This window comes from Mustela nivalis, assembly GCF_964662115.1.
Source record: "Mustela nivalis genome assembly, chromosome: 3".
Taxonomy (NCBI): domain Eukaryota; kingdom Metazoa; phylum Chordata; class Mammalia; order Carnivora; family Mustelidae; genus Mustela; species Mustela nivalis.
Window position 1 is genome coordinate 130475146 of NC_139022.1, and position 23339 is coordinate 130498484.

At 45.0% G+C, this 23339-nt stretch overlaps 1 long non-coding RNA gene across 2 annotated transcripts in view; it reads right to left on the reverse strand.

The window, feature by feature from the left end:
- Positions 1-22686, reverse strand: part of LOC309861604 — an 88896-nt gene extending 66210 nt beyond the window's left edge. For both annotated transcript variants that reach the window (XR_014310042.1, XR_014310043.1), the window contains exon 1: positions 22545-22686. This is a non-coding gene — a long non-coding RNA (uncharacterized lncRNA). The remainder of the gene's footprint in view (positions 1-22544) is intronic.
- Between the last annotated feature and the right edge of the window lie 653 nt (positions 22687-23339).

The following is a 23339-nucleotide window of genomic DNA, read 5'->3' on the forward strand; positions in this document are numbered from 1 at the left end:
GCTCCCTGCTGAGCAGAGAGCCTGATGCGAGCCTGAGCCAAAGGCAGAGGCTTTAACCCACTGAGCCACCCAGCGCCTCTCACCCAAGAAACACACTCTTTTTTTTTTTTTAAGATTTCTATTTATTTATTTGAAAGAGATCATTCAAAGGCAGAGAAGCAGGCGGGGGGAGGGGGGCAAACAGACTCCCCGCTGAGCAGAGAGCCTGATGTGGGGCTCAATCCCAGGACCCTGGGATCATGACCTGAGCCGAAGGCAGAGGCTTTAACCCACTGAGCCACCCAGCGCCCCTCACCCAAGAAACACAGTTTTAACTGTAGAGAACAAGTGAGGTGGGTGGTGGAACGAGTGAAGTAAGTGATGGGGATGAAGGAGTGATTGTGATGGGCAGTGAGTGATGTATAGAAGGGCTGACTCACTGAATTCTATACCTGCAACTAATATTACACTGTATTTAACTAACTGGAATTTAAATAAAAACTTTTTAAAAATTTACCCAACACAAATGATCTATTTACCATGTATAAGCTTGGACTATAGGCTCCTTGAGGGCAGGGACCGTTGTTCATAATTCTCCAATATCTAACCCAGCACCAAGATGGCTGTGGTTAACAGTGAATGAATCAATAAGTGAATAAGGGAACGAGCAAGTAAATGAATAAATGAGTATGTAAATAAACAAATGATTGTCTCCTAGGTCTTTAAGTGGTCTAGTATCCACTGAGCTTGTGTGCAAAATTTTGTGCATGAGGTTTTTCATAGAAAGGGTCTCATCTTTCATTTGATTATCAGGGGGACCTGGGCCCCCAAAGTGCCTGCAACCACTGGTGAGGAGACAGTGAGAAGATGAGGTGAACCAGAGGGCTTCTCAGTGTGGCTTACCCTGCTACTCACCCATCCTACTCCTGCATATATATCTGAAGAAATTACCACACTGATTCCTACAGTGACTTAAGTAGTTTTCCGAGGCTCCGGGAAACCCCAGATGCTGTTTTGTTTGCCTCCTGTTACAGAGGATATGTTGGAAACACGGGTAAAACGCTCTGCTGCAGAGGGAAGAACATATTGCCTTCAACCTAGCTTCTGCACCTAGCTCCATAATCCCCATCTCAAACCACCTAGGGAGGATAATGTGTCTGTTTCCAGAAGGGTGGATTTTAGAGGGCAAATGTCACCTGGATGCCGAAGACAAAAATCAACTCAGAAAGATGGCCTTTGACACAAGAGGTATCTCAGCCATTCCTGTATGAGAAAGTAGAAGGAGAAATTTGGAAATTACCCTCACTAGGATGGCCCATCTAGTCCTCTGCCTTTCTTGAGCTAAATGCTTAAGGCAGCTTCAAGAGCTCAAATCTAGGGAAATAATTTTCTATCGTTTCTCCGCAGACTATTTAAAACTTTGATTCAGGAGAGCTATGAATTTTTGGATGGAGAGGACTAGAGATCTAAAGTGAAACTATAATTATAAACAGAGTTTTTGAGAGAGGAACACAAAATGACTACTTTGTACATAACTTTATTACTTTATTATGTACTTTGTATGTAACTTTGTACATGGTTCCACTTACTAATAGTATGCCTTCTCCAAGTTGCTTAAAAACCTTGGTTTCTCTGTAAGGATTATAGCAGAACCTACCCGCATAGGGCCACTGCCAATGAAGTAACTGTGAAGCATTTAGCTCATAATGAATAGCTCATTACTCACAAAATTTTTCTTTTTCTTTTCAACCAATAAAATTTATTAAACTCTTTTGTGTTCACTAAACTGGCCCTTGGAAATAAAAATGTAAATGTAAAACTCAAATTTTTTAAAGCCGAACAATAACTTGGATCTAATCCAGTCCTTTTCTCCAAATCCAATCTTAATTCTAACACACAGTTAAAAAAAAAAATAGTAACTTGAAAAGTAATTGAAAACAGAGTTGCTCTCCTGGGAGAGTTTGGACATGGAGAACTGCCCTCCTGCCTTCCACAGGACTCTAGAGTACCAAAGAGCACAGCCTGAAAATCACGGTTCATCCAACCCTTTCTTCTCCCAGATAAGGACTATTGGACCTAAGAGTCTTAATTGTTAGTCCAAGGTCACAGGGCTAATCAGAGACAGACTTCCTAGGCTAGAATCTGGATCTCCAATAGCATGGAATTTACCAACTAGCTATGGAAACAGGATATGTGCATGCTAGGATGCGGAAGAAAATTTAGGCTGTTTTTCAAGTTGTATTATCAAGTCCTTTGCTCTTCAGTTCTCCACTGAACTCTCTGTTCTTTTTTTTTTTTTTTTTTAAGATTTTATTTATTTACTTGAGAGAGAGAGAGCAGAGCAGGAGGGAGGGGCACAGAGAGAAGCAGGCTCCCTGGGCTCATGACCTAAGCCAAAGGCAGACACTTAACCGACTGAGCCACACAGGCACCTCTGAACTTTCTGTTCTTAATAACATGTCTAAGTATTCAGTACCATGAAAAGAGTGATGGTTTACATGGTCAATGAATCACACCAACTTTTCCTTCAATATTTTTATGAATTTGTGGATTTGTTATGAATTTAAATATGAATGTAAGACAAAAATATTGACATTATAATGAAGAAAAATCCTTTCAAATAAAACATCATTATGTAACAGGGAAATACATAGAAAAAACTCAGAGAGCAAGTATTAGGTCTTATTTCTGTTACTTATCTTCTCCGTGCTTCAAACAATGAAATTTATATCGTTTTTATGAAATGATACGCTGAAACTTTATCTTTTAAAACTTACTGAGAACTATTTCAAATAGACAAGATAAGCTCTGCTTGTTCTGTCAGTTGACTCTGAGCAGGGCAGAGTGACCGTGAGGCTCGTTGCTTTGATTAAATGTGATTCTTGCCTCATGACAGGACTGAAGACCAAGGGCTTCTGGAGACTGGGTATCTTCCTAACTTCCCACTGGGGAAGGGACAAAGAAAGGAAGGTGTGACTGACTCCAGTGCTCTGTTCCACTACCTGGGTTTGCTGCTTCGCATCCTCTGGCTCCTTCCTGTAAATATCCCTCAGTCTTGCATCACCTCTTCTCAGAAAAACCCACAGACATCCTAGTCTATGTTTTGAATCCTCTTTAAAAGGCCTCAAACAAACAGACAGAGAGGAGCTTCCAGCAGAGCCCAGAACCGGAGCGGGGCTCATTTCCCTTCCATCAGCATCCCCTCCTCTCCCCACCACTAAACAAATGGCTCTTGACCAACATATACACTCAGCGCAAAGGAAGGGCATGGACCCAGACCTGCCTGGAAAGGTTTGTCATCTAGTGGTTAAAAGAATTTGGACACCTAGACCTTAAAAGGGAACAAACATTTCACGGGTAGACATTTGATGTCAAGTGAGGTCAATGAATTGTAAATGCCATAGGACTTTAAACCACAGAGAAATCATTACTGATATTTAGAAAAGACTTAGCAAAAAAAAAAAAAAAAAAGGCACAGGAGATAGGGCTTAAATAATGGCAAGTATTGGATGGACATGAGGGAGGGTGTTCCCAATGGGGGGAACGGTGAACAGAGGACCCAGGAAAGGAAAAAGACAAGATGGAAGGAAGCAAGTGGGCAGGCTTATCTGTTTGAGTAAAGACAGAAACTGAGGCCAAACCATGAGGGGTCTTAGAGACCAAACAGAAGAGTTTATACCTGCCTTTATTCCTTCCATTCCCAGGTGACGTTAATCTGATGAAATAACTCACAAATGGGTCTCAATGACAGACGACTTGCCTCCTCACCCTCAGAAACCCAGGGATGGCAAAGACCTTCCCTGTTCTATGCAAAATCCCATCTGTTGGTAAAAGTTATAAGAGCTGTGCAGAGACATGGGCGCCTGGGTGGCTCAGTGTGTTAAAGCCTCTGCCTTTGGCACAGGTCATGATCTCAGGGTCTTGGGATCAAGCCCCGCATTGGGCTCTCTGCTCTCAGCAGGGAGCCTGCCTCCTCCTCTCTCTCTGCCTGCCGCTCTGCCTACTTGTGATCTCTGTTTGTCAAATAAATAAATAAAATCTTTTAAAATAAATAAATAAATAAAATTTTAAAAATAAAAGAAAAAGAACTGCACGGAGACAGATTCTAAGATCACAGCTGAGCTCACCGTGAGTGCTGCAATTTATAATTGCCACCTGTCAAGAACTACAGTAAGAATATCAGTGCAAATGCTTTGTGTTTGCCAACTCTGCTTTATCAGAGTTTATCATTTTGGTTTTATCCAAAAATGATAGTTATCATGGTGGGAAATTCAGGCATTGAGGTTGCTTACTGGGGAAAGTACTATAGGTTAAGGAAGGTCTTGCCAATTTCTGCTAGTTAGGTTAATGACCAACTCTACCTTTGCCTAAGACCAACCCAAAAGTTCTGCCCCAGACTGTAAGTGAGAATATTTAAGCACTAGTGCTGACATCTGGCCTCAGCAGAGAATACCGTCATTGACTAGTGATGTCTGCCATGGGCTCAGCCCTAAGAAGTAATGCTATGCATACTCTATACTTACTATGCCTAGCTTTGCCAAAAGGAACACATGAAAAATATTTCAGACATCAGAACCAACAGATGCAAGAAGTTAGGTGTTCTTCTTTGGTTTGCTTTCATTTTTCAAATGATACATGTTTTTCAAATGTATAACCAAGTTAGTAGGTACACCTTCTATATACTTACGTAATTAATAAGATCAGTCCAAAATAGATGTTATGCTCCAGAATGAATTCAAGGCAGGACCACAGAGTTCACTCACAAGAGAGTTCAGGGACTTTAAAGGCTTCAATCATAGCTGTTGTATTGATCTTTACTGGTTTCTTCGGTGAGACCTAGCCAGAGTTGAAAATTCCAGCCCCTACCTGCCCATGATCCCTGGTGCCGATCAGCCCTAATATTTCATCTCCCTGCCTCTAATTTTCTCTCTTGTTGGAAGCCCTTCATCTCCTTCTCTACCACACTCCTGGGGACGGTGGAGTCTGTCGGCAGAGAGAGCAAATTTTTTTTTCTTCTTTTTATTCTTCCTATAAATGCAAACAAGCAAACCACACTACAAGAACTTTCATATTTGCAAACACCCCAGGGTGCTTCACAAAAATCAATCTGACCAAAAACCATAAAATATAAATTCACCTGATACAGCACATGATGACTGTGGAGATTTCTCCCCCCACCTCTGCATTACACTGTGTCCATACAAATGATTCTGGAAACTGCACCAATTGCTAGAGCTGCTGGATAAGTCTCAAGGTCAGGAGAATTTGCAGGAAAAAAAAAAAGCAAATGAAATGCATCTTTAAAGAGGGCCCTCTGCCCAGGAGAGGCCGCTCTGGAGCACATTCAAACACAAGTAGATGCTTTGGGCAAGATATTTTTCACCTTCTCTTGATGATACTGCAGGTATCCATTCCCAACAGACTTTCCTAACAGGAGTCTGTGCCATGTCCTTCTGTGATTGTGGAAGAAATGAGGACTGCACTGGGCACAGGGAAAGGCAGACAGGAGGGCCTAGATGCTGAATATTTTTGCATATAAAATGTTCACCCTTTTCTAATTATAAGAAAAATTCTTACTTAGTGTTAAAACTTTGCAAAACACAAGGGAAAAAAACTAAGATCACTCCTAATCCCTCTGCCACCATTGGTTAATGGTATATCCACCAGCAGTCTCCCAAGGCCATGGCCAAAATCTCTGGTACATTCACAGAAGGAAGATTCGTGGGGCTCCCCCCACAGCTGCAGAAGCCAAATTTCTGAAAGTGGATGGGTCCCAGCATCTGCATTTTTGAAAAGCATGCCCAGCAATTCTCACAAGGTCTTCCTTTCTGAACTGTAAACTCCCCTAATGTAGATATTTGTTTCTTTCTTTCACTATTGTATTCCAAGCCTGGCACAAAGGAAGTACTCAATAAATTTGTGTTGAATAAGTAAATAAATTCTATCTTTTCTCCTTACCCATAGACCTTCTTTCCTTTTTTTTTTCTGAAATGTACCCTCACCACTTCTACTCAACTATATATAGGGAACTTACCATGAACTGGTCACTGTCCTGAGTTTTGCATGCGCATATAACAAACCCATAAAGCAATTATTATTTATCCCCCTACTTCTGATGGAAAATCCTAGGGACAGAGAAGTTATGTAATTTGTCCAATGTCACACAGCTAGAAACTAGTAAAAGCAGATTTAAACCTCAAAATATAAACCTAGTCTTCACTAGACTAGATGCCTCACATCTGCCTCCAACTTGGACCTTTTCTCAGATTTTTAATAACATTTTACATTTTTTAATGGTTACATGGTATTCTACCATACAGATTTGCCAGAACTTGAGAAATGATTGGACAGTTCCTCTCTGTTTTTATAACACTATATAAAAGGCATGTTAACTAGGGCTATCTGGGTGAGACATTCGGTTAAGTGTTCACGGTTTCTGCTCAAGTCGTGATCTCGGGGTTTTGAGATCAAGCCCCGATTTGGGCTCCCTCTGCTTAAAATTCTCCCTCTTCCCAGCACTCATTCTCTCTCTCTCTCTCTCTCTCTCTCTAATAAATAAAATAAATCATTTTTTTAAAAAAGCACATTAACTGAATTTTCCCACAACTGCATTTTTTTTCCCCTTACAATCGCTTCCTGAAAGTGGAATTACCAGGTCAAAAAATCTGAACATGTTTTGGGCTCTTGATTCATATTAATTGTCCTAAAATATTTTAATAAGATACACATCCACAGTAGCACAAATGTGCCTAGCTCTCCCATTTTAAAAAAAGTACAGAAAATTTAAATATCATTAAAAATACATATTTGTGGCTACCGTGTTTGGGGGAGTATTTTAGTTCTTTTTTAATAGAGGCACTTCTCACCAGACAGGATCCTGACAGTACCAGCAGACAAAGAATTAGGTAGGAAAACGGTTTTTTCTCATACCTTCTAGAAATGCTGTGGGTACTCCTCCCCAGGTGGGGTGGGGGGGATATGTTTTTATTTTGTTTTGTTTTACCTCTGTACTTTACCTATGGTACACCCCCAAGATATTTCATGTCTATGCATATCCAGACTGTGAAACAACCATTCCCAGAGCTGACTAAACTAACAACCCTGCATCCAAAAAAAAAAAAAAGGAGCTTATGTCTCCCTATGCAGAGAAGGAAAAAAAGAGCAAGGCTCTACTCTTTGCTACAGAACTCCAAATGTAACCATCACTCCTCCAGTCACTCACTGGCTTTGAACACTTTGCCTCTGGTGTAACTGAAAACATTATTGATCGAGAGTGTTCTCTAAATGAGCTCACAATCTACTATGGTCTGCCGACCAGCCAGGCTCCTAGGAGCAGCTGCTTCTTTGATCAGCTCTTCCTGGCTCATATTTACTCTGAGAAATTGGAAGTTAAAAGTAAAAGCAAATAAAGATGGAATTTAATTATATTGAGCAAAGGCACAGTGTGCAAGAACAATGCTGTTCTTCTCCTCTGATAAGCAAAAGAGAAAGTCTGAGTGGGCATCCAGGCATTGCCTGAATGGCCAACTTTGCTCTGTACCCATCCTGCTTCACTGTCACCCGTTGATTGAGTGTAAGCAATATGCGGCCAAGGACTCAGTCCGGTCACTCACCATGTAGGTATCTGTTGGACTGATAAAGAGGTTTAGAGTAACTTAAACCATTCTGAGTTGATTGTTTTCTAAGTGACCCCACAGGAAGGCAGCCTCAGGCTGGTCTGACAGCTCAACCAAGTCATCAGGATCTAGGCTGTCCTATATTCCTGCTCTAACATCCTCGTGTGGTTCTTTCCACCCAAGCTTAGTGCTCCAGGCTCCCAAGCTCCAGGCGTCAACTCCCCACTCAAGGCAGGAAATCAGGAGAGGCCACAGCACCACCTTATATCTCTGCCCTTTTTATCAGGAAAGCAAATGCTTTCCCAGAAATAGCTATCCTTCCTCTTTATATCTCACCCAGCTTAGGCTAGTAATCTCGCATGGCTAGTAGATGGGGGTGGGAGGGGTGGGGGCAGGCAGAGCATCCTGCTCCATTTACAACAATCACAAGACTTCACTGGAGTTTGGCAAATTCTTGCCCCAATAAAATTTCCCATAGAACTGAAGTTCTAGGAGAAAGGAAGAAGAGAAAGATTGGCAGATAACTATATTCCCAGCACATAGCAGAAGGCCTGGCACACAGCAAGCACTCAGTGAAAACATATTCAGTAAGTCAATAAACGCCCTTGTTCTACAGCTAAGGATGGAGAGAGGAGCACGGTGTGAGTTCAAAGAGGAGAAAAGAGGAGGGTGGAGGGAATGGGTGGCATCTGCTCCCCATCTCTTCTTTGGAACAGGTCTAAGCTGCTATGGTTGAGAGAGTGAAGGCCAGAAACTGATGGGACCATAACTCAACGAGCACAACCATAGCTCCTGGTGATATTTTGGGTATGGGATGATGGCCAGGGGCTCCTGGCACTGTTCATAAGAGCCCAGTGATAATGGGGCACAGAGCTGGGAAGAGGCCTTTTTCTAGGCCACCATATAACCCTGCAATGCTCCGCCCATTCTCAAAGTTGCAATAAAGCCCCCTTTGTCATGGAAAGCCTACAATGTCCTCACGAAGGGCACTGAGGAAGCTTCAGCAGCCAGCTTTCGAGGCAGCAGACTCTGTCAGGTAGGAGTAGAAGAGAGGAGGCAAGAGGCCATGTAAACCCTGCAGCTGACAGACAGGCATGGGAAAACATGAGACAAGCCTTGGCAATCCCATAAATCACCAGGGAAGACTTTGAGGGGGCAAATGCCAAGCAGGTGGGGGCTTGTGCCAACCCAATTTGTATTTCCGGGTTGGTGGTGGTTGGTTGCAAATGGACAAGACAGAGTTGGCTGCAGTTTTCCCGTACAGAGGGATGTGGCCTACCTAGATTCTCAGAGCAGGGGTACTGCCAGTGAGAAGCCTACCTGGGAAGCCAGAGAAGTTCGACTTCTCTGTTAGGGTTTGAGGATTATCCAGACAGAGCTGGAATCAGGACAGTACTTGGCAGCCAGGTCACCTGCTACCTCTAGGCTGTACATGGAACAAGACAGACGGACAACTACTCTTTCACTGGTTTATTTAGGTGGTCCCTTCTCCTCCCTGGGCTTCAGTTTCCTCATTTATAGGGTGAAGGGATCACATTACATCCCTAAAGGTCCTTTCAACCCCAGTGTTCTATTTTGTTAAAAAATCAACCAACATGAAAAAGTTAAAATAAATTAGAGTGACTGGACTGAGCATATGAATAAAGGTGTGGCCAGACCAAGAGGCAGTAAAACGCAGTGGCCAAGAATTAAAGGCTCTAGACTCAGCCAGACCTGGGCTTAGGGCCAAGATCTGTCTCCTGCTATATGATCTCATGCTTTTAAGCCTGAGATGGGTTTTCCTTGTCAAATGGGAATAACACCAGCAATCTCATGAAGTAGTGTTCAGAACTAAATAATATACTCATGTTGCCGAGCGAAGTACCAGGCAAATACTAGATGCCTCATAAATGGCACTTTCAACAAACCAGAAAGATGAATCCCTGAGTGACAGTCTTCCTTTAGGACTTCAGAAATCTCAATATCCCGGTTTTGGTTTCCAACTCTTTATTCCAAAAAGACTGTCCATTTTCTGACTACCAACTTTGGAAAGAACCAATCCATCATGCCTTCCTGAAAGCTTGATGACTGGGAGTTTTACATAGGGTATTTCCAGGGTTAACTCTGGACTCAGAAAGATGTGCAGAGGCCCTCTATTCTGGGAAGAGCCCACCCTTTTTCCTTTCATGGCCCTTGTCTTGTTGGATAGCCAGATAAAAGGCTCTGCCCACTCACATTCAAAAATCTATTCATTAATGGGATGCAATTCACATTATGTGCCTCTAATTACCCTAGGAAGGCAGTAAAAATTAATAAGGAACTAGAGTTTAATTGTTTGATAATGACAGGGAGTTCCAAAGTGCCCTCTTGAGTAATAAAATTAACATTTAAACTAGTTCAGTCAAAGAACCATCCCTTAAACATAACTCTTCACCATTAGGATGGCTTATTTATTTATTTTATCTTTGGGAAGCTCTAAAATATCACAGATTTAGACTGAACTTCGAGAATCTGCCTTAATGTTCCAAGACAGAGACTACAGGGTTTGCAGTGTTTCAGGTGGACTATGGGTGGACCCACGATACACGTGCATGCACAATAAAATCGGATGGTCCTATATTTATTTAACCAAAGGGAGAGAAGCTTCTCAGAGGACACTGCATCGGGGAGGTGGAGGCTGGAGGAAGCTGCCAAAACACTGCTTAGGATAGTGCAAAATCTCAAAACACAAATTGTTGCTATAACACCATTCTTTTACATTTGAGCTTATACCACTATTCTGGGGTCTTCCCTAGACTTCAGTTAAAGGGGAGATGGTGGTTTTAAAATATGCCTGTGAAAAATGGAGTCTAATTTCCTTTCCCTTGAACATAGGGAATATTTAGTGATTCTCTTCTAACAAATACAATGTGGCAGAGTCAACACTGTGTGACTTCTAGAATCAGGTTTGAAAATGCATACGGTTTCCACCTGGCTCTCTGTCTTGAGACAGTTGCCCTTGGAATCCAGCCACCAGGTAGTAAAGAAGCTCAAGGGCATGAAGAAGCTGCACTTGGGTGTCCCAGCCAGCTAGGTTCCCAGACAACATCATCAACGGCCAGACTTATAAGTGAATAAGCCTCTAGATGATTCCAGCATGTAGCCTTTGACCCACCCCACCTGAGGCCCCAGCCACAAGTCACATCCCCCTGTGCTGATTTCTAACCCACAGAAACTAGGGAGAGATATTAAATAACAGTCATTATTTTACTCCACAAAATTCAGGGATAGGCTGTTACAAAGCAACAGATGACTCCAACAGGAAAGTTTACAGACATTGGGCCTCCTGGTTCTTTTTTTTTTTTTTTTAAGATTTTATTTATTTATTTGTCAGAGAGAGGAGCTAGAGCGAGCACAAGCAGACAGAGTGGCAGGCAGAGGCGGAGGGAGAAGCAGGCTCCCTGCCAAGCAAGGAGCCCAATGTGGGACTCGATCCCAGGACCCTGGGATCATGACCTGAGCTGAAGGCAGCTGCTTAACCAACTGAGCCACCCAGGCATCCCGGGCCTCCTGGTTCTTAAAAAAAAAAAGCCTTAAGGCCAGCAAGGCCTCATGCACAGAGGGTCATCTCAGCCGTGTCTGACCGCTGCCCCTGTCACCAGCCTTTCAACATGCATGTGTGTCACCCTGCTGGGTTACATACCCCAAAAGCAGCTCATTAGCTTTGGGCAATTTTAAGGTTGAAGGGTTTTCTTATCCTTCACAGAGATAGGACTAAGCACAGTTCATCCACCTGGGATGTTTGCTTTCCCTAAAGAGCTAAGGATTGGCATGGATAATCCTTGAAAGTGGCCTTTCAGAGAGTTCCATCATGTTGTGGCTCATTTCACACATGCCTGGGAGAGGGCAAAGCCAGCAGAGAGGAAATGGCTATGTTGTGAGCCAGGCCGCATCCAGCTCTCCCCCGCTCAACCCCAATCCCTCACCCCAAATCCAGTCCCTCACACAAGTGCTGCTCTTCTCCTGGCCAGGCCAGCTGTCTTCTCGTTTGTTCATTTGCTCATTATGTGTTGAGTATCTACAGCATCAGGGGAGACAGACATTAAACAACTCCTCATACAAATAAGAACTGCACTTACCCTAAACACTCGTAGGGGGACATACATGGTCCCCTGGGGAGCTAGGAATATTTCACCTGAGACCTAAAAAAATCAGAAAACCAGTGAAGCAGACAGGGGAGGCATGGGGTCATGGGGAGAGCCTTCCAAACAAAAGGCCACACAGTAGGAAGAAGGTGTGTGTCTCTGGGGCTCTAAGGAAAGATCAGTCAGGGTGCCAGGAGTAGAGAAAGCAAGAGAGAGAATGCTCCAGAAGAGTCTGAGGAGGGAGGGAACAACGGGTCATGTGGGGTCATGTGGGGTCATGTAAAAAGATTTTGTCTATATTTTAAGGACAGGCAGCTATTAAGCATTTGAAACAGTCGAGTGACGCAGTTGAATTTCTTCATCAAATCACTTCTGTCCCCCTAGCCCCATTATTTCCCATCTGCACATATACCTCTTAAAACCGAGACCATTATACATTATAGCTAGTTGCCTAGGTATCTCTTCTTCCCCACCTGGCTGATGGCTTCTTGAGAGCAGAGACTGGGTCCTAACCATAACTGTAACCCATCAGGCTTCCTACTGTCCTTGGTATCAAGTGCAAACTCCTTTTGTCACCTGCAAGGCCTGGTACCATGTGTCCCTTGACCACCTATCCAGGATCACCTTGAGTCACCTCCTCTGCTCTCCAGTGATCCGCCATGCTCCAGCCACACCAGTAGGCACCTCACTTTCTAGAGGGCTTTTCAAGAAGCTCTGGCTAGGATAGCACAACTGTTTCACATTCTCAGAGCAACCAATGCTTCCCTATCACAGTACCTACTAGGATCTCTATCACTTATATGCATTATTGATTTGATATCCATCCCCCCCGCAGACTGTCAGTTTCACAAAGGCAAAGAACCTATCAGCCTTGGTCACCATTATACCCTTGGTACCTGGCACTGTGATGCTTGCAGTTGGCATTCCACAAAGAGTTGTTGGATGACAGAATAAATGAGTAAGAATGCATGAGTAGGTAAATGAATGGATGAATTAAGGCATGATCCCAGTGGTCACACAGGCCAACTCAATAGCTGATGTTGGAGACCTCTCTCTCTAATTGCTCTCCGGTACCTTCAAAGACATAACTGCTTTGCTGGCCTCACTGATTCTCCACTGGAAGAAATATATTTTAGCAAAGGCTTTATGGAATAAATGGATAGTGGAAATGGGTAGAGAAGGCCAGGAAGGCATTTCTGGCAAACTCTGAGTAGTTATTATCTTATTCCTTTTGCCAAGCAAGGGGAGGAAAGCTGGCAAACACCCATGTTCAGTGAACGAGTCCATGTAAATGCTGATGTGCACAGGACTTTGGCTGCTTTCAGAAGCTCCCCAAGTCCAGGGCATTTGAAAATCTTTCACAGGAACTAATGGGGTCAAATAGATTCATCCAGGTCAGTGCTTCTCAAACTATTTCTGGTAAAGGGCCAGGTTTTGTTTTTATGTTTAATCCATCAGAGATCAATACCTTACAAAATATAGAAATTATTCACTTGGATGAGGCAGCAATGTCAAATTGCTATAAGGTTTCTAAATGCTTATTTCCCATTTCTGTAATCATTTCATCATGAGTAATAAATGTGTTGTAGGCCTATAGCCAGCTGCCACCCACACTCTGAATAACACGAATTCAGGTCAGTACTTACGCTCCCACTACCTCATTCCTAGCCACAGCAGACATTGCTAATCGATCGTTATACCTTTCCCCATTGAGCCCATGCTTGGCCTTAAAATCTTTCTCATCCTAGGGTTCAAGACAGTCATCACCATGTAAATAAACAGGGATCCCACAGGAAATTAAATTTATTTGCCACTCCCACTCTACATGGTCCACAGATGGGCCACGTGTCATATTCATGCCCAGGACAGAGAAATATCTATATTTTTGTGTCCAGCCTAATGAAAAGTTCATAGAGAATGGCCACTTCCTCAAAGAGAGTCTGTCCTGGACTCACGTAGTCTATTAACAACCTTTCTGTAACTTGAGAAGCCCTTAATTCACACATACTAAGAGAAGATGTAGAAATCTATACCACATACAGAAACTTCCAGTGTGTTCTCCGATTTAAACTCTATGGATCACATTCGGGAACAAACTCGCTGGCCCTTCATTGCTTTGATTCTTTCTTCCCTCAAATTCTCCATTCCTATGACTCACCTGCTTTTATCTCAGGTTGTGACAGGAGCTCATTCACAGAGGTTTGTCTGCACTTCTCTTTGTCCTCTTTGTCAAAACAGTGAGGGTTTTCATTCCTCCCACATTCAACATTTTCCCATGTAAGATTAAAGCCCCTTAGCTCTTCTCTGGTAACAATCTAGCTGTAACCCAACCTCCAGTCATTGTCTTTGAGAGGCCACAGAAGAATCCACAGGGGGAAGGAATTAATCTGTTGTCTCTGGGCTGCAGATCTGAAGCTCACTCTGAAGAGAGGCAAGTTTCACTTCAAACCTTTTCTCTCAACCTCACCTGTCAAGTTCCCTTTGAAATGTTTCTGCAACTTCTTCATGGTCCTTACAGACCACAGACTCACAGACTATGAGAGCTGGACTGTGTTGTACGCAGCATCTGGCTAACCCGGAACCCTCTGTGGACTGGAGGGGAAACAGTGAGGCTTGTCTGAGGAGTCAGAAGGCTGAGGGCCCTCACTAACTAGTTGGATGACCTCAGAAAAGCAAATTCACCTCTCAGAGACCATTTCCAAGGGAAACAGATCAGATCCCTAAGACTGATTGTGACCCACTCACGGGGCTAGCTGAGAACTAAATGAGATGATGTGAACAAAAGTATTTTGACAATGAGAGTCCTACATGAATGTGAGGACCTTAACCCTCCTTCTGATAGCTCCACAGTGAACGGGAGGCTCGTGCTAGAATAGGAATCCTGGGATAGAAAGAAGGGAATGGATTACCCAATATACCCTTTGACAAAGACCACTCAGGAGCTGGAATGAATTTAAGGAAAAGAACTGGGGGAAAGGGGTGTTCCATCTGCAGTCCAATTAAGAGATGACAGTAGCTTAAACTAAGATGGTGGTCATGAAAGGAAAAAGGAGACAGATTCAATAATATTCATTAGGCAAAATCATCCAGGCTAGGTGATAGATTAGATACACGAAGAAGGGAGAAGAAGGCATGCTCAGGGTGACATTGGCAGCTTACTTAACTGAATGAGGGTGTGGTTCAATGACATAGGAAAGAACAGGAGAGACCCAGGGAGGTGGGACACAGGTGAGAGATGGCAGGCTTGCTTTCAAATGCATTGAGCTGGGCACCTGGTGGCTCAGTGGGTCAAATGCATTGAGTTGGAGGCACCTTTGAGATATCCACGTGGAAATGTCAAACAGGCCATTGGAACCGAGGGGATATGTGTGGCTCAGATATAAATTGCAAAGTGTGTCCACACAGGTGGGAACTGGAGTCACTGGCTAGGATAGGATCACTTAGAGAGAGAGTACAAGGTAAGAAAAGAAGTGGGCCTCAGACCAAGTCTAGAGGAACCATCACATTTAATGCCAGAACAGGTAGAACCTCTAGGGAAACCAAGGAGAAACCAGAGAGACAGAAGGAAAAGCAGACTAGCATTTTTAACCAAGGGAAGAACATAATTCGAGAAGGAAGAAATGGCTGGTAGCACCAAGTACTGATAAGGTTTCATTTAAGTAAAAGGCTAAAAAATTCAGATGAACAAGGGAGGCCATCAGTGCCCTTTGCCCTTTTGTGATAAAGGTCATACTCCAGGTCCTTTCCAAACAGTCTCTTTCCTGTTCCTTGCCCTCATTACCATCCAAGGTTAAGAATGGACCACAAATCTCTGGGAAAATCAATCTTCCTTGGGGTCCTGAACGCTATGGCTATTTCAACACAACAGTTTGGAGCTTCAGTTAAGCCTATAACGTTCAGGCAGCTCTGCTCCACCCTACATACTAGTAAGTCCTATCTACTGAGATTGGTTTCCTACAGACCACAGAGGGCAAATACATAGCAAGCCTATTAACACCCACCAAATCTGGGTTCACATCCGATGTCACTAATCAATCACAAGTCCTCACCTAAAAATTGTGTGCCTCTGAAAGTCACTCTCTCTACATCTCACATGGCAGGATGGCTATACAGTATAGAATCCGGAATCCCTGACTTCATTTTTCCCCACTCTCCATCCTCCTCTGAGGGAGGCAAGACACAAAGGAGACAGAGATGAGACACATTCCACACCTAGCATCCCTTTGTCCCTGGTTCCATGTCCCTGCCTGACTGGCTGCATGCAGCCCTTGGCCAGACCATTACATCTATTCCCAATATTGATGTGATTTGCAGTGATTTTCTTTGGAAATCAAAGCTGAGGATTCTGGGCTTTCTCTGAAAAGCAGGCCCTACTGCACTAGAAATGGGGAATGACTGGGCTCACGGCAGAGTTCTGGTTGGCATGTCCTGTCAGACACAAACATCCATCGGGTCCTGCCCAGCATGGACAATGCATACCACTTACCAGTCTGATCTGGTAGGATGATGAGCTGAACAAAGGAGCAGATGATCACGGGGGCTTGTTTGTAGTCTGCACAATTTTTATGTGTAGGAGTCACCCTTGGGAAATTAAATCCTGTGGGATGCAGAGGTGGGACAGACCGGGGAGAGGGAAGGAGGGGCTTAAAATGCCACTTTAGAGCACAGGAAAGAGGGTCAGACCAATAAGCAATCAGCTGGTGACAGTAAAAACTTAGCTGTTAGCAATATGGAAGAGAATGCAAATATGGGTAAGGGGACATTTTTAATAGTCTATAAATTGCCCAGCACACAGGCATCAAAGTCTCTTCCTCTTCCCTTTGAGTCTACCTAGTCTGCCATCGGCTAGAAGCCATTTCCCTGTTCTGTAAAATGAATGGGCTAGAGAGGATGATCCCTGAGGCTGTGATTCCACCCATGACAAGGTAAAGACAGGCAACCTATGGGGTGTGCAATGGGTGAATGAGTGGGGAGATGTGGGCTTGTTAAAATCTCGAGGCAGTCATAATAGAACATTCTGTGTTCTACTGTGATAGGACCAGTGGGCAATCGTTAAAAATGCTGTGCTGAGGGGCACCTGGGTGGCTCAATTATTAAGCGTCTGCCTTCAACTCAGGTCATGATCCTAGGGTCCTGGGATCAAGCCCCACATTGGGCTCCCTGATCTGTGGGAAGCCTGTTCTCCCCCTCCCATTCTCCCTGCTTGTGTTCCCTCTCTTGCTGTGTCTCTTTCTATCAAAAATAAAATAATAAAATAAAATAAAATATTTTTTTTTAAATGCTGTGCTGATATCACTCAACAAAAAATAAACTTCCATTAAAATGCATCTCAAGGAATTAAAGAGTATACACACAGGCGCACACGCACACACAAATGTATCTCAAAATTAAAATAATCTCTTGAGAAAAAAAGAGAGTGCTAGTCTATATTAATTGAAATTGGAAGTATTAATACTATCTTGCTGAGGACGGCGGTGGGCTCATGAAGTGGCCAATTTGTCAATAAGGCAGCAGAGGGATAGGAGACGGTGAATCGCCTCACCCCTGCTGACCCCTCCCACTCTGTATTTTGGGACTATGGTGTCAGGGAATGTGAACCCCAGAGAAAGTGGGGTTTTTTTCATAGGATTTTGTTGTCACATGTTTTGATTTGCTTTGGTTTTTTATCTCCGTGATGTTTGATACCAGAGTACAGGGAGAGAGAGCCCAACACACCATCCTCCGGCAGCCTGAGGCAGCAGGAGGAGTGTAGACAGGCACACAGGTTCCTTAGGGATCCAGTCTGTAGGGCTTTTTCAGAAAGCCTGTGGCGTTAGACAGAAGCTCCACCTCTCAGTGAGACCCAGCCTCCTTGAGATGGTCTTGTCTGGGTATAAATCCAATTCTACAATGACAAGGCAGAAAGTTCCTTATACATCACTCATCACTCCCAGAGCAGTCCTGTTTCCATGCTGTTCTCAAGCGGGCAGTCTCCTGAGCTGGTCCAATAAGGCTCTGGATTCCAGGATAATGGAGGGTTTAATGCGAGTTTCAGGCAGAGACCTGCTTCTCACAGATACTCGTCCAGGCCCCAGAGCAGCTCCAATGCCTCCTCCCCATCAAAGGCAAAGCAAATGCTGACTGTCATGGTGTGATGTGAAAGAGCCAAGAGTATCTCTTTCTCCACTTGCCAAAACTCTACCCATAGCTCTTCATTTCTTTGTGTTAAGGTATATTTATCTGCTGAAATGAAAGGAGGTATGACTCAGAAAACAAAACTGCCTCATATGAAAGAGCCCCCAAAGTTAGAAATTACACCGGTGGGCATCCAAGGTGGGGGGCAGTTCCCCATCTCATCCTCACCACTTGGAACCAAAAGGGACTTTTCAGATCAGGCCATCCTTTAATGAAGGAGCAGTTTAGATCCAGAGGGTTTATGTCTCTTACGGAAGATCACACAGCACACTGGGAACTAGGAATGGGGGCCCTCTGGCTCCTCAGCACATTCCAAAGGATCCTACAGAGTAATTTTTAATCCAAGACCCCCATTCCTTTGTTTTACAGACATAGGAACCTCCCCCACAAAAAGTCCCCTTTAAAAATTTCTTTTCGGGCACTAGCATCCTTAGCGAATGGAATGATCACTGTAAGTACGCTTGCGTGTCTGAATCGAGACCCGGGGAGCTTGAGACCCGTGGAACTTGACGCGTCCCGCACCAGCGCGAACCTTGTCCCACCGCGCGTGTTACCTGCGGGCTTCGGCTGCCTTGCGGCCCGGCCTTGGTCGCTTGCCTTGGCGCTCCTGCCCCCTAGTGACAGCAAACTTTGCTGCAGTCACATTCACCCGACAAACGAAAAGAAGGGAAATTGGGTGAGAAGAAATAGAGGGAACCCGCATCCTTCTCTAAAAAAGGCAAGCCTGGCTATGGAGATCTTTTTTAACCTCACACACAAAACCACGACAAACTAGACATTAGCCTGCAGCCGATTTGAACCTGCGGAGAAGTGAGGGCAGAGGACCAAGGATCCTGGGTTGAAAACAGTTATGTAACTAACTCAGGGACTCATGAGAATCCCAGGGACTCTGAGAATCCCACGGAGGCAGGAACAGACGGCCTAAAATAGCACAAGAGGGGGACACTGGCATAGGGGGCCCCACCACCACCACTCGCTAGCATGAATGAATTCAGAGTCCCGCCCCAGCGGCGGCGATGTTCCCTGTCCGGGATCCTGGGTCTCTCAGACGATCTCACACCCAGGCTGAAGTGTCAGCAGTATTAGATGAAAGTCCCAGGACTGCCCCCACTGGTGCCTTTGGGACACGTGCTCAAAGCTGTGAAATTCTAGTGACATTCTTGGCCGCACCAGAATCCCACAATTGATACAGAAGCCCACCACCACCCCAGAAGGTGACTGGGGAAACACTCTCAGAAAGTGGGGGTGCAGTTGCTAGACCGGCAAACACAGAAACAGCACTGCAGAGGAAGTGATATTGAAAGACGTTTCCAGCTTCCAGTGCCCTGTCGTGACTCTAAAGAGATGCCGGGGAAGTGGAAGGGAGAGTAAAGCCACAGACGTGCTCTAGAGTCAGCCCAACTCCAAATAAGACCCGCACCCCTTCTAAAGGGAGAGAGGGGATGATGTTAGAAGCCCCTAGAGAGCAAGTCGTGATGTTGACCCTCCAGAAGCCAAGGGGTATAAAATGAATGGCATTTTGATAACGCCACTAGAATGGAACATTTCTTTCCCATAAAGATGGACACTGTCAGTGAGATTCATAAAAAAAAAAAAAAAAAAAAAAAAATCTTATTAAACTTTCCCTTTCACTGCTTCTTTGTATCTCTGGTTGAAATGGAGCAGGATGCAGGTTGCCATGGTGATGGCTGAATTTTAAATAACAGGGCTCAGGAGCTCGGGCTGCTGGCTGTACCCGCCCCAGGCAGGAAACGGTGGGGGGAAGGAGAGAGGCAAAGTGAGCAAAGGAAGAAATCTGCTGGGCTCATCCCAGGACACTAACTTCTCCAGCCTGTTCTCCTCCCACTGGCAATAAGGCCCCAAAATTGCAGACTCTGCCATCCTCAAAGGATGAGAGAATGTGGAGTCCAAATGCGTAAGGACAGGACGTTCAAAGTCACTTCGTCCAGCCCCTTCCGGATTCACTGTCATAACAACTGGATTTCTCCAACACTTATACCCCTTCCCGTGAGCAACGAGCCCAGCCCGCCCAAGTTTTAGAAGGGCCGCTGGAAACCTAACCCCAAGAGATATGTTCAAGACATAGAGACCCTGAGAGTGAGAGTCTATGGGATTTTTAAGTGAAAGAGGAATTTGAGGGCAAAAGCCTAGTAGCTGTCAATTCAAACAGCCCTGGTCACAAATTCCAGTTCTGCTCTTCTCTCTAGAACCATCTAAGAATAAAATGGAGAAATTCAGGAAGTGAGAAGTCCCCGTGACTGGACACACACAGGCCAGCATAGGCCCTCGAGGAGCTGATTGGCATTAATGTGTTAAGTAGCGTCAGGTGTCAGAGAGGTAGGGTACTGCTGAGGGAAGCTCAGACAAGCGGCACACCAAGGCCTCCCCTCAGAAGCCTTCTCAAGTCCAGGCCAGGCACAGGGGAAACCAGAGAGTAAGGCTGGACAGACCAGCCACGAAGACACTTCCACAAAGCGTGGAAATCTGTGCTGCCGCCTACTGCCATGGGAACCGGCCCTGACAGGGACAGTCTTGGCTCAGCGACCTCTCTCTGCTTGCCCCCGCGCACCCCAGAAAGAACTAGCACTCTCAGCTGGCCCATCCCTTGTCTCCCAAACAAAATGGCTAATCTGGATATGTCACAGTCAAGGCCATTCTGTGGATGTCACAGAATGGCTTCTAGAAGTTAAATAATAATAGTAATAATAAGTTTGTGTTTCTGTAACACAAAAACTGTTGTTTTTCTCAAACCTGGAAAATGGAAAGATTATTATTATTCTCCCCAGGAGAATGTGGAAGAGCCAAGGAGATGGAACCCCTGGGCCATAGACCTACAGCTCCATGACCTGCATCTCTAAACCTGTCCTGTGCCCCAGGCCTGATATTACAGCAGCTTGGGGGATACGATTCCCCCATCCCCCTAGGATTCCCTAGGCAGCTTGGAATGAGCAAGAGAATGGCGGCAGCTTAAGAAAGAGAATAAAGCCAGATTCAGAGTAAAGGGCAATGGCTCGGCATTCACACCACCAGGTCACACTCCTGGGCCTTCCTCAGCAGCAGTGAGAACTCAGAGGCCCCCACTCCCAAGGTGGCAGAAGGCAGGTGCCCAACACTGGCCTTGGTCTGTCATTGGTGCTGCCCAGGACCTACTGGCCTCTCTTTCCAAGGGCAAGCTTAGATCCCAAACCATCACTTCTGCCCGCACAAATTCTGCCCTGCTTGTCCTGCATGTGGGGGCACACACACACACACACACACACACACACACACACACAGATATACACACATGCCTAGAACAGGAGGCAGGAGCAGTATGCAGCCTTAGAAATAGCACCTAGAAATCTGTATACACTAGGCTTGTATAAGCATGAAGCAGCTCCTGAGCGATGCCCAGAATCCATCAGCAGAAAGGGACCAGGAGACCAGAGGTTAGGATCATGGGAAGGATGGGGATGTATTTTCCACTCCGCACCTTTATGGAAAATGTTTCTCACATGCATATATGCCTTTTTAAGAAATAAGTTCTGCTCTTCCTTCTAGAACATGCATACTCAATTTCTCTTTGTCGTGGGCACCCTTTGCCTCAGTTGCTGGGGCTGTACCGTGGAGTTGAAGAGACCTACTCTACTCTTCTCAGAGACCCTTCAGGAATTCAATGAGACATAACAATAACAGCAGTGATAATAGTTAAATACACGAGTGCTCATCATGGACGGGGCACACGGCTAGTCTCTCCAGCCTAAAACAAGCCTCTAACATTTAGTATCAATCTCATTTATAAAAGAGAAGAAAAACAAGGCAGAGAGAGGTAACATGCTCAAAGGCACGCAAGTACATATCCAGCATTCTGACTCCAGAACCAACACTCTCACCCACTGAACACAATCTGTTCATCGGTATTCATTATCCTAGATGCAGTCCCAAGGGTTTAGGTGAGTGCTCAGATAGCCTCCACCTGTTCTCCCCAGTATTGGAGTCTCTGCCTTTGCTTAAGACAGCTTAATGAGGGGCAAGAATATAGAGATAAGGATGTAAGCAAATCCAGAAGTGGGATCCAGGTTCTAGATGCCAGCATCTGTTTCTTGGCAAGAGACAAATAGCATGGAGGACATGGGGAGTTAGAGAGGAGAAAGGAGTTGGGGGAAATTGGAAGGGGAGATGAATCATGAGAGACTATGGACTCTGAAAAACAATCTGAGGGGTTTGAAGGGGCGGGGGGTGGGAGGTCGGGGTACCAGGTGGTGGGTATTATAGAGGGCACGGATTGCATGGAGCACTGGGTGTGGTGAAAAAATAATGAATACTGTTATGCTGAAAATAAATAAATTTAATTTTTAAAAGAGAGAGAGAGACCAGGTAGGTGGACGCACCTCTAATGGCCAGAAGCCCCACCTGAGGCTCCCAGTGGCACCACGGACCTGTTACTGCCCCACCCCCTGTCACCATGGCAATGAGAGACCTAGGCTGCCAGGCCTCCACGGCTCTTCCTGATTTACAGAGCCTTCCTAACTCACGCTTCCCCTTTCACTCTCCTCGTCTCTCTCCCGTGGACTTCGCAACCCTCTGCAATATCCACCAACGGACGGTCATGCAGCTCCTCCCGGAACCCCACAAGGGATGAATCACTCCCTCTCCACCCAGCCCAAACCAGTCTCCACCCACCCACCCTTACCTGCTTGCAAAGTCTCCTCTCTGCTGCCCTGAAATCTGTCTCCCTGTTTTGTCTAGCTCTCTGCCTTTTCTTCACTGTTTCTGCTGCTGCCACTCCTTCTTTCTCCTCTCCCCTCGTAGACTGTCTCCACCTCAAAGCTTCTGCTTCCTCATTCTTGCTTCTGTTTTCTTCTGTTCCTTCTGCCCCCTTTTGGCCTCTAGCACTCTGCCTCTCTCCGTGAACATTTGAGCTTCTGGGTCTGTCACCAGCTGGCTGATCTGCTCTCCCCCACCCCACCTCTCCAACCCCCAGACACACCTACCCCAGTTCAAATTCCCAAAGAGAGAGAATCAGATGGGGCAAACTTGTTCTTATCTGGACAAAGCTCCTCAAAGCCGCCTGTAGATTGGCAGCCCTTGGGTCCATATCCAATCTGTTGTGGCTGGTAAAAGGTTGGACCATATAATAGAAGTATGGGCTGTCCCTAGAAGATCATAGGAGTAGCCTGCCATTTACTGGCTACCAATATATTTCCTTTTGCATGCCAACTGCACTCAAAATATTGGCTGCTTTACAAACTGTGTTGAGACAGACTCAGAGATTACATCTGAACTCCATGGAATATGAATAATGAGTTTTATTTGCCTTGGGCATGCAAAAAAAAAAAAAAAAAAGCCTCAGCCTACATGTCCATCACTTGCCATTTTAGTGTGAGACCATGTGATCTCATGAGGACAAAGTAAGTAGAGGCATCACCTTCCTCATTGTGAATTTGCTGCTTCTCTTTATGAGGGCTAAGATTGCATTTGCTTGTTT